General features: G+C 49.5%; 1 protein-coding gene across 16 annotated transcripts in view; it reads right to left on the reverse strand.

Annotated features, from left to right (window-relative positions):
* The window catches only part of AGAP1 (ArfGAP with GTPase domain, ankyrin repeat and PH domain 1), a 513,333-nt gene that overhangs the window by 336,917 nt on the left and 163,876 nt on the right, over positions 1-12,540 (reverse strand). The gene's annotated exons all lie outside the window — the stretch shown is intronic.

Raw genomic sequence — 12,540 nt, forward strand, 5'->3', positions numbered from 1 at the left:
GGCACCCACTCCCAAGGGCCTCTGCAACTTCCAGCCCTTCCCCATCTCAAGTGCTCCTGCCCCAATCCTGCAGGCCCCATACTGCCCAGGGGGAGTGGGAAGACCCTTCTGATCCTACACATTGGCGAGTGTGAAGATAAGCTCCTTAATCCTTTCTGGCCACTGACCCTGTAGCCAGTTAGTCAACTTTTGGTCTTTTCTTTTTTTTACTACAATTTTTCTGAAATCCCACCAACCAAGTAATATAGGTGATGACCGAGCTTTGAAAATCCAAATGTTCACAGTACAACACTTTACACCTTAGAACACTATGTGCTAGAGCTCTGATCCACAGAAACACACCCATCCAAGATCCACTTAGGACTTCAGGATGCGCCAGAAAGACGAGGGGTCCCCCCCAGCGCGGAGCCGTCCGCAGAGCCCAGCCCCACCTGGGTCAGCACAGTCCAGTGGCCTCCCCTGGCCGGCCGGCCCTGCCTCTCACCTCACGTGCACAGGGCATGGCGGACCCACCCAATACAGACGGCCTGGCCTGGCTTCCTACGCCCGTTTGCCACTCCTCACCAATGAGTCCCCAACACCAAACCCTACCAGGTACTTATGAACAGACGGACTGAGGGCAAACATACTCCTTCTAAATGGGGTTCACTTTCTACACATTCTATGCATTCATACTCGGAAATGGTATCTCCCTCTACATTATGTCCTAGAAGAAATAAAATGACTCACAAAATGCCTTAAAGTCAAGAAATGCCACCAGTTACAAATACATGATACACGGATCACAGGGCAATGGGAACAGAGCAAAGGGCCTAACAGCACAGCTCCACTGGGGACCCAGGTGGGAGACAACTGCGTGGGACCAACCACGTGCCAAGGAAGCGAGTACAGCCCACGGCAACATGAAAATAGGGAGGACAGCCCGCAGCAAATCAGACGCCACCGGCCCTGCACAGACAGAGGCGGAGCCTACAAGCACTGCTCCGAGGAGCACGCGCTGGGGGAAAGGAGGCCCGGGGACTAGAGGATAGACCAGCCTCAAGCCGGAGAAGACACAGGCTGATAAAGACACCTAAAGGAGCCCGGAACCCTTTCAAATCTGAAAGGACTGGCATTCAACACCAGAGATGCTGGACTCTGGGGATCCGCAGGCCCAGCCGGCTGGCAGAGCAGGTGGGCAGAGGTGCGACAGCAGGAGCTCAGAAGGAAAGACGTTTGCAGCAGGGAAGGTCTACAGCCACTTCCAGGGTGGCGCGAGGCAGGCACGACAGGGGCTAAACATCAGGGTGCACACCGCGTACTGCCCCCAAACACCCACTCTGTGGTCAGGAGGCACCATGCCCCACACACCACAGAAGCGACACCACCTACACAGACAGCATGATGGCATCAAAGGCCGAGCCAGGCAGGCACTGGGCAAATGATAACTGGCACTGTCACCAGTGAGCAACACTACTAAGTTACGATACACTTTTCTGTCATCAACTGCTCTCTTGGGAAAACAGGGATGTGGCCTTATAGGGTCTGCAGAGTGAACCCAGTGGCCCAGGGAAGTAAATGACAGAGACTTTCCTAACACGAACTGCTGGCACCAGGGGTGTCCCAGCAGGGTGCCCTGCTGCTGTACTACCACAAGCCCTACACTGGTTAAGTAAATCGGGAGATAGCCATACAGTGGGGTACTAGGCAGCCTGTGAACTCCTGAAGCCCCAACATACCACAGGGCCACTATCCCCAAGCTACAGGAAGTGGTGTGTGTGTGTGCATGCACACATGTACATAAGGGGGTATGTGTGTGCAGATACACACTTAAGCTTTTCTAGGCAGAGAATATTTCTGGTTAACAGCTACTGATTTAGACTTGGGAACCAGGTGGCATAGGGAAAAGGGCAGTGAGGAGACATACATCTAGTATGTAAATACTATGTAGTTTTTAATATGAACCTTAATAAAACAAAGGATAAAATGGTAGTTAAAATGAGCTCCTTCGTTAATGCACTAATTTTTAAACATACACCACCATAAGAATGTTTGTCACGACAAATATTAAATACCCATTATAAATTAAGTAGGGCCCCATTAAACAAAGATTCATGATTATATAAACATTGGATCACATGTATGGCACCTTTTTACTTGCAAAGACCCCATTTGAATGGAATATGATTATCTTCATGGCAAGTAGATTAATAAAATAAATGTTTGACTTAACTGACTGAAAAAGACTCACCTTCCATTAAAAAAACATCTATTTAAAACCTTTCACCATTGCCTAGTCAGAAAAACCACACTGCCTCAGATGAGACGAAGTGAAAAACGACAGAAGATTTAACAAAAGGTGTACAAATCAGGATACTCCTTTAACTCCTTTATCCAATTCCTCTGTAGAGATCCTTCTGAGGGCTGGTGCAGCCCCTGCCTGGAGGGGTTCTCTGCAGGGTGACTGGAGCAGGGGTGGGGTGGGGGACGAGACCAGGCAGGCTGCCCTACTTCATTTTAAGTCCCATAGTGCAAGAACACCTGAAGGATACACATGCATCTGGGGCACACCCCTGGGAGCATGTGCATGCATGTATGGGAATGTACGTGCATGTACGGGACCACACGTGTGTGTAGGCACGTGTGCCTGTGCTCTCAGACCAGTTACAATCGAAAGCCACAGAAGATGCGTCTCATTTTCACAAAAGGCCATTCTTGCCCACTCAATTCCCCCATCAGCAGAATATTAAGGGAATGCATTCCCATGCAGTGGCTTGACGCTACTGCATTTGATTTAAAGTGTCACGGAGATGGTCCCCACGGATGGACCGCTTTCGGGCTGCCAGTAGCACTGAGGCTCCGTTAGCTGGGTCACTGTGGGCCAGCAGGGCTCCAGGCGGTGGGGCGCCCTGAGGAATCCCTAATGTAGTTTAGGAAAAGAAGACATTTAATCATTTCTTACCATTAACACAGCACCACTTCAAATTACATTATTTAAATTAAAATAATAAATAAAAAGAAACTCTCAGAGAACTCCAAGATTGGGGAATATGAAGTAGTAAATAACTTTTATCAGGAATAAAAAACCCAAACTACTATCTTCTTTGGAACAGAAATCTGAAGGTGGTGAGAGAAAAGAACACAGCCTTGCAGGTGGTGGTTCAAAAAGATACACAGGTCGGGGGCTCCTCCCCCCGGGGTACAAGCTGCTTTTTTGAACCGCTAGAGAAAAAAAAGGGATGGTGAGGCCTTCTTTCCACCACCTTTCCTTTCAGGGCCACGTGCAGCCCCACAACTGGCCACTTCTTGGTGAGGATGACTCTGGACCCCAAGGGACACAGATCCTCACTGATGCTGACAGAAAACACACAGCTGCAGGAAAGCAAAGCCAGGAATGGAGCTGTCTGGTTGGTTTTGTTTTTACTTCAGGGCGAAGTGTTTTGTTTCCTTTGCCCAGATTTTCTTAAAATGTGTCCTGACTGCAAATTCCCTTCATTCTCTGCTTACTAATAACACTGAGGGAGTCAGCCTTAGGCCTTTTTTCAAAAATATTCATAGAACCATAAATTTAAGGCCCTCATTATGCTACACACAAAATATGCACTCCAACTTGAAAGCCAAAAGTGGCACTTAAAAAAAAAAAAACACAAAAAAAACCCTTGGACCAAAAAGCAAATGCATTCACTATGGGGGGAAAGGGGGGCACGGGTAGTAAGAGAACACGTGTGTCTGATTCCCAACTGCTTGGCTCCTTGCTGTCCATCAGGAATCACAGATTAACCACCTAACTCCTAAGCACTCAGATCACAGGTGAAGAAATGATCCAGCAAACAGACAAAATCATAGACATTCTACAGCCAGTCTGTTTTTTCTTTGTGCTGTTGTATGATTTTGTATTATTACAGCACCAACTCTTCTACACTCTTGACTTGATGTATCTAGAGCCAAAAATTCAAGTCTTGAAACTGATAGGATTTTGCAAAGTAGCTGAAAAATGATAATCCTGTCCTTCAGCATCTTCCTCCAGTATCTGAGTTTATTTTATTGCAGGGCATACGATGGCTACAGACGACGTTTATCTTTCGGTTCCAGTAACGACCAGGAACACTGGGGTTAAGATCCATCAGTGAAATTACCCCGTCATCACGTCCCATTTCTGCTAAGCTTGGACCAAGTGGTTAAAATTTGACATTCAGGAATGTACGTCTTCCCTCTTGCCCACTTCACTGTATATGAATAAACATAGGACTCTCTGGCATAATAGTAAATTTCAATTAAAATAATTAAGACAATCTTATTAGCACAGCTGATAGGGGGACTAAAATAACAATTAGGAGGGGATGTTGTTATTCTTTCTGTTCTCTTCCCTCCCACAGACAGATCCCCCTCTTTCCCCAGACAAGAGCATAAAAGACTTTCCAGGAGCATAGCAATTATGATGGGTGAAAAAAAAGCATGTGTCTTCTTTACACAATGCAATCAAGTCTCTTTGCAGTGCGGGCAAACAATGCAATTTCCCATCAAAACTAACTTAGAGACGAATGATTTAAGTCACAATTTTTAAAAAGTCCACAGAAGGGAAACTGCTCACATGTGAATTTACCACTCTCTACGTAACGAGGCATGACAACCCCGGATGTACCGATGGAATGCAGAGAAAACAAAACATAGCATCTCCTTGTGTTCCGGTTGATCTTCTGATACCAACAACCATCTCCCGAGCACACGCTGAGTCGGGCTCAGCACAGAATGCAGGAGCCCAGGGGGTGGCTCTCAGTGCTTCCTGGTGCAGCAGAAGAGGGGGCGCCTGGCAAACGGTCACGTCAGCAGGGGCAGATTCTAAACCCCTCTTTACCTGCTGTGCTCCCCAAGCACACGCTCACTGCTCCACCTCGCCTCAGCCTCACCTGGGACACTTGGCAACACTGGGAACAGGTGAACATTAGCAGACCCGCCCACCAGCACTTCAGAATCTGCATTGCTAACAAGCTCCCCTTTGGATTTTTTGAAAAGCTGAATAAGTCAATGTGAGTAAATGTGGAAAAAGAAGTCAGATGTGCAATATGAAAATCCAACATGAGCAATCCAGACCAGGGATGATGGAGCCGGGCTTCTCCCACCAGGCCCCACCCAGCCCCACGACCAGGGCACCCGCTGCAGAGGGACACCCAGAGGTGGGAGAAGGAACTCATGTGAGCGGCCTGGGCTCCAGGAGTCCTGGGCAGATGGTGAGGTTGGGTGCCCTCACCCTGCAGCATCTTCCCGTCTCTCTGACACTCGGTTTCCTCGTAGGTAAAGGAAGTACTTCCCTCCCAGGGATGCTGTGAGGACTGAGATGATGCAGCCCCACACCTGGCGAAGGGCTGGCTACCCATGGTGGAAGCCCTCCTATCGCCTCGGGAGGGTGATTAGAGATCCACGCTTCCAGCTCCCCGTTTCTTGCGTGGCGAAGACACATGCTGGGTTCACTGCCTGTTTTGGGGCCAGAAGTGACAGTGGACCACAGGTGAGCCTGAAGTACCATGTGGCCAGAAAGGCCCTGGCCACACAGGCACACCACAGCTACCCAGTTCGCAGCAGCCCATTCAGTCTAAAGTGAACAAAACCAGCCAAAACGTATTGCTGGTTACTTTCAACCCCAACCCAATTTACATTACACTGAACCAGGCTGCCACTTTGATAGGTCAGACTGGTCAAATAATGGCAATTGTGTATGGCTCAGTCTATGTAGCACCTGAGAATGCAGAGAAAAACCTGTATCCAGGTGGCGTGATTACTAACATGCATCAGATCCTTTGCAAAGCTCCAAGATCATCCTGAAAATACCTTCACTCATCCTATGCTAGCAGAGAGCCGTCAAATCAAAGCAACAGAGTGTGGGGCTGTGATAAAGCAAGAGGTCTTTCAGTGGACTTGAACTGAGGAGGTAAAGTTCCTCTGCGAGGATCCCTGCACCCCCCATCCTTCCCCGCCTGCAGGAACCTGCTGGGGCCAGAGTGGGGAGGCAGACACACAGCTCCATGGCTCCCCAGGCCTCCACTCCTCAGCTGGCACTGCATCAGATAAAGGCTGGCCAGCGCTCCTCATTCAGCAAGGGCGCTGAAACCTCACCATACGATATTAAACCAGCCATGTTTAGGCCGGTGGGCTCAGCCCCCGACAGAGCTAGGAACGTGTGTTTTTTCTTCTAAATGATCCAACAGGAGCATGTGGCCACAATTAGACAGACTTTATGGTCTCTCCTCCCCGCTTCAACCCTGTTTGGCTCCAGTGACCTCAAATCCAGGTTCCAAGCCAAACTTGCAAAATCATACACAAGGACAAAAAAGAACCTAAAATTGCAGGTGAAATTTCAAAAACAATGTGTTATCTCAGAGATTGAGAAATTTACTTGAAAAACATAAATTTCACAGGGATTAAAAAAAATAAAACTATTCATTTTAGCAACAGAAACGTGAGGGAGCATTTTCAAGCATTCACTATCCCAAGCATATGCCGAAACCCGCACAGAAAAGAGCGGGGGCCTCCACACAGACCAGAAGCGCCGGCGAGACTGCGGCTCCCGACGCGGCATCCCTTCCGGGCTGAGGAAGGAAACGCTCGCCCTTAATAACATCGACCCATTTCAATGCAGCGGGAAAGAGCCCCACAGGGAACTGGTTAACACATAATACGTGAATGACTCGTAAATGGAGGGCTCGACAGACAGATACTGGCACAGTTTTCCATGGTATGACATAATTTATTTCAAAATCCTTGAGTCTCTCTACAAAATGAAATAAAGCACAAACCCTTGAGATACCAGACCACATTCAGGTTTCCCTGCAAGTTCAGGTTGCTTTTCAGTGGCTTCCAAGATTCAGATAAGACCATTTCTACCCGCAAATTCCCCATAGCAAACCCTTACCCTGACACAAACTCACAAGGCTCTCCCAATGCAGGGGGACAGGCCAGGCCCCCTAGATGCCCCATCTGACCAGTGCAGACATGGCCAGGCCACGGCCTACAATCTCAAGTATCCACTCCCCCACCCCGAGCCCCGGTGTGAGCCAGAATCCTTTAGCCAACCGGAGTACCTTTTCACCCCTAACGGGACCCCACTCCTGTCCCTGGGGCAAAAAACGCTGCCAACCCCATGAGCTCTAGGGAACTTGCAGGTTTTTAACTTTGCCGAGTTATGACAATTCCCTTCCCTACATCCGCCTCAACACCATTCCTAAGGGTGTCACGATGCACCTCGTTCCAGGACCAGCACCACCGCTGTTGCAGCTGGTGTGTAAAGGACAGCTTACGAGATGCACGTCTGAGAAAAGTGGAGGTGTGGGGATCTGAGGAGAACAGGGGGAAAGAAAAGTTTCCTTTCCTTCTTCAAACATGAAAATACACGCCTGCCTCCAGCCTTGCGCGGTGCAGGGAACCACCCACAAAGGACTCTCCCTGTAGCTGATGGCTTCCGGTTCTGTATTTCCTTCGGAATGACATGCACTTCAGTAGCTGTTGCTGCTGCTGAATATTCTATTCATTAACGATAAAAATCCTAAGCCCTGTGACCTCATTCCATCTGATTTCTGTTTCAGTGTATAAACAAGGGAGTTAACAGGTCTTGTGGCAAATACCTTTTTGGGGTAGCTCTGAGTCCCCAGGCAGGAGAACCCTACATGCTGGCCTTGTGAACCTAAGAGACAGAACACAAGCAGTCACGGACACAGGTAACACACCTGTCTTGAAGCTCAAAGCAGGGGCTTCTCTCCACACGGACGCCCCTAGAAGAGCCACCTGCGGGCAGGCCTCCCAGTGCCCTCTCCTGCTCCGTTGGCACTTCTGGCAAAACACCACACCTTGCCGGTTCCTAATTTCACCAGGGGTCTCACCTCCAGTTCTAACTCCCAAACCTCAACAGTACAGGGTGAGCCTAGACACCAGCACAAGCTGCTGGAGGAAATGCAGTCCGACAAAGCTCTGTGCCGACGGGAGTCCATGGGGAAGGAACAGGATACTTTCCATGTGGCTAAAGCACCATCAATAAAACAAAAACTGCTTCCAAATTTGGGTTTCGAATGTTAACATTATGGTAGCAGAATGCAATGTGGACCTAGTTGTTCACTGTTTCAGCAGAGTATTTCATGGCTCTACAGTAAGCTTTAGCCACAAAATGCTCCAGGATTTTGAGAAAGGGAAAAACTCATCGCATTTAACTAGTGGGAACCCAAAGAGGCTGCAATAACTTTGCAGGGAGGTGGGGGTGGGGGAGTACATTCAACTCTATATATTAGGGTCACGAGCTACAATGGTATGAGAACTCAGCCCCAATTCCCCAGCTATACCAACCACTGCCACCTGAAATCTTATTCTGATTTCAGGCTTTCCATGCCCAGACACCCCCAAAGACACTGCTTGAGTCTGCAGGTCTCCCCAGAGCTGGGCCCCAAACAGCCTGGCTCAGCCTGTCCTTTGTTCCCACCTCCTGGCAGTAACACCACCATTCCCCTCCCACCACTAAATTAAGGAAAGACATGGTGGCAGAAAAGGTTCCAGCCCCGTCTGGGGTCTGGGGGAACGTCCTGCATAACCGGAGTCCTTTCCTTGTTTCAGTCCCACACGAGCTGGGGATCGGGGCCTGTCAGAGGCCCACAAGACCAGGCACGCAGACAGGCCTCCCACCCGCTCGCCCATGCTCTGCAGAGACCTGCCAATGCGGCTTGTTACCAACCACAAGGTCTAAGCATAGAGTGGACGTCAACCTGCACTTGGTGAGGACTGATGGCTGGGCCTTGGCTGACAACTTCTAAAAGTGAAATATTAATCATGCAACAGTAATGCCCCCTATTGCACAGCACTTCTAAGATGAGGCGTCCCGGGGACAGCAGCCCCAGGGGCACACCGAGCTGCCGTGGCCAGGGACGCAGTCTCCTGCCAGTGGCTCTGGGCACTTCTAAGCAGCAGCAGAACATTCATCTCAGACCAGAGTCGGGACCCTAAATTTTCTGACTTAAATTCGTAAACAGACTTTGAGGATTCTTTAAAACATTTTAACACCTTAGAATGAAATTACAGTATCCTTGAAAATGAAAATATGGAAATGTGAACATTTTGTGGAAAGGTAGGAATCAGAAATTATATGAGAAAACAAAAACAGGCTGAATTCAGGGCCATTTCTCTGAGATAGGTTACAACTATCTTTCTTATCAAAGCTGGAGAGGATGCACATATTAAGGTAATTTCTACTATGCAGTTTAGATGCTGGTGATGGACAACCACCACTTTATTTGTGGAAAACAAAGCTGAAATAAGCACAATTTTCCCTGGTGAAATAAGTACCAAAGAAAATAGGAGAGAAGGCTTAGATCTTTATAATTCATATATTGAATTTCTGCCAGTCCTGTGCTGGGATATTACTGGGCTTGAGAGTTTTAATTCCATGAAGAATTCTAAATGATCAGTAATATTTTTAAATTCATGATGCAACCAATGTGTATAGTAAGATTCATATAATGGCTTGAGAAAAGATGACAGTGAATCCATTGGAGCCATCTGACTAACCTGTCCCTACAGTCTGGGCCAGGGTGGCACGGGCAGCATGGCCTCGGGGCCCAAACCAGGGGGGAAGGCACAGCCAGCCTACACTGCGCTTCCGAGAAACCCCACTCTGCCTGGGACTGCAAGGGTGGAGAGGAGGCTGCTGCGGCCAGGCCAGCCGCTTCCGAAGGTGCTTCCTGGGGGCTACCTGAACGGGAGGCCTGAGCAAGCATTCTCCAGCGGGGTGTGGGAATGCTTGCTTCAAGTCCATGCTCTGCACGCAGCACCCGGCAACTTCTGGCATGCTGTTTGGCCTCTTTGGGCCTCAATTCCCTCATCTGTGAAATGACGGGGGCTGCATCCAGTTCCTTCTGGCTCTCGCATCCTGGACTCTTCTCTTCCAGGAACACCCTTCCATGCAGACCCACAGGCGCAGCTAGAGCTTGGGGGGCAGTCCCAGCTTCTCAATTCATGGGCCCGTGCTGAACAAAAGGGAGCTTTTCAGAGACCCCGAGTCCTGTGAATGGCCTCTGCTAAGTGCCCTGGACAACGCAGATGAAAGCAAATCAGAACAACAACAAAAAATTGGAATGTTCTCTTACAGGATGTGGACAGGGCACATCTAAGGTCAGCTTGCATAAACTCCCCCCCATAAATAGGTCTGCAGCCCATGCACAGGAAATGGGCAGTGATTTCACGGTGCCACTACGAATTTTGTGGCTGCATTACATGATTAAAATAAATACTGCCCATTAGCTTGTAATGCTCAGGAAATCTAATAACGGTCCTGGTAGCAGGTCTGTTGAGCCCACTGACAAACACGGATCCATCTCTCCTCTCTGCGGGCTTGGTCCTGGCCTCCCATCCGAGAGACTACAGGGCAGGCTGCACAGTGCAGCAAAGGGCCTGTCCCAGTGTCATTATTAAATGTCCCCTGTGTGCTTCAGGACCCCACATGACTCCCAGACACCCCCCCAACACACACACACACTCCTGACACTGAAATCCAGGGTTAGTATGGGTCATGAGCAACTGGGAAAACAAGCTTGTCAACTCCCTCCACACTGGTCGGGGCAGTGTCCATCACCGCACGGCCAGTCCTGCCCCCCTCCCCCCGCAACCCTCATGCCTGCACCTTCTCAGCCCTCCTCGGTCCTCAGAGCAGAATTTCCAATGTTTACTCAGAAGAGATTAAAACAGGTCCACCACAGATGGACCAGGAATGGCCACAAACACCCCTGGCACCTCGTCTGACCCCAACGTGGGGAGTATGAAGGAACCCACCTTGGTCCACTCCCAAAGCTCCTTGGAAAGGCCAATGGCCTCCCTGCTCATCTCCTTTGTTCCCCAGGCTTGGAGCCTATGGAGAAGGTGTGCTCGGGGCCACCTGCCTGACTTAGGACCCACCTCTTATCTCCTTCCAACAAGATGCCCCAGTGCACCTGACCCTATGCCCCAATCAGCTGCAGCTGACAGAGTAGACACTGCTGCTAACGGCATGCAGGCGTGCCTGGATACCTCGCCCCCACAAAACGCTACACCCCGAGCAAAATCTGGCTGTGCATGGAAAAGTCCAACGACAGACTACGTATAATACACCAAGCATTAAAAATTGGGTTACAGCATATATCACCTGAGCGCACAGCTGCACACAGGTGAGCAGGTAGACAGCATGGAAACAACTGCAAACAAGAGCATCTAGGACTCTCCCCAACTAATCTCCCAGCGGTGGACATCTCTGAGGGGTAGGACGCAGGGGGATCTCCTTTCTCTTCACTGATTTCTGTCCTGTTTTAATTCTTGACCACAGGATGTTTTCTATTTTTGTAATTAGAAAGGCAACAGTGTGCTGTCTCAGAGGGGAGTAGTTCCTTTTTACGCATCAAGAACTGGAGTAGTGAGAGATGGCTGATCAGCACGGCGATCGAGGCGGTGAACTAGGCAGGCTGTCAGGGTCCGCCTCAATGTCTGAGCCCCGAAAAGCACAATTAGGGTGGAAACACAAAGAGAAGGCCCCCATTATTTCTGTACTTCTCAGTCCTCAGACTATGACTGCCAGAAATTCTTACTTGGTTCTGAAGTTACAAGGCACACTTACTAATAAAATACTAGACAGGCGTTTTATAAAGATCTCCCAACTGCAGGGAGCTGCTTGCCTTCACCTACCCACCAGAGGCTCTCTGCCCATCGGACAGCTCAAGGCCACCGTGGGAGCTGCATGGGGGAGGCCCCGCGGGGCATCCCAGTCAACACCATGCAGGTCACGCTGGTTAGAAGAAGCTGGTGTCCCCGTGTGTCCTCGTGTCTGTTTACCCCTGGTTATCTGTTCTCTAAGTCTGGGAGGTGTTTGCTTTCTCATTCTACACTTCTCAGGAAGGAAATGGCAGAGTCCCTTGTGTGCAAAAGCAAGCGGAGGTGGGGACAGCAGGCCGCGTCCCCAAATGCCCACAGGAGATGCCTGAGATAAAGAGGAACAAACAGCCCTGGCACCAAAGGCGCTGCCCAGCAAGGAGTCTCCTGATCGTTCGTTTCTTATTCTTTACGGCTCTAAACCTCAGGCTACATGGGCCGTTACCTGTGCCACCAGATGATTTGTTGCTTTTTATAAAATGTTCATATTTTGCAAATTTAGCAGCTATCCAAACTGCCATGTTGTCCAAATGGAAGAGCCATTATCTACCACTCATCAGGGACCAAGTGATAGGACCTTTTACTTCAGAGGAACTAAGAATGTTCTGGCAGATACATGATTTTCCACACGTGAGTAACAGCTACTTAAAATCAATTCTCAACGAACTCTTCTATTTAATTCCTGCATGCTCCTATGGGAATGGCAAGGATGGCTCCTGTGGGAATGGCAAGGATGGCTCCTGTGGGAAGGGCAAGGATGGCTCCTGTGGGAAGGGCAAGGATGGCTCCTATTGGAATGGCAAGGACGGCTCCTGTGGGAATGGCAAGGATGGCTCCTGTGGGAAGGGCAAGGATGGCTCCTGTGGGAATGGCAAGGATGGCTCCTGTGGGAAGGGCAAGGATGGCTCCTGTGGG

Source organism: Manis javanica, chromosome 12 (assembly GCF_040802235.1).
Source record: "Manis javanica isolate MJ-LG chromosome 12, MJ_LKY, whole genome shotgun sequence".
In the NCBI taxonomy this organism is placed as follows: Eukaryota; Metazoa; Chordata; class Mammalia; order Pholidota; family Manidae; genus Manis; species Manis javanica.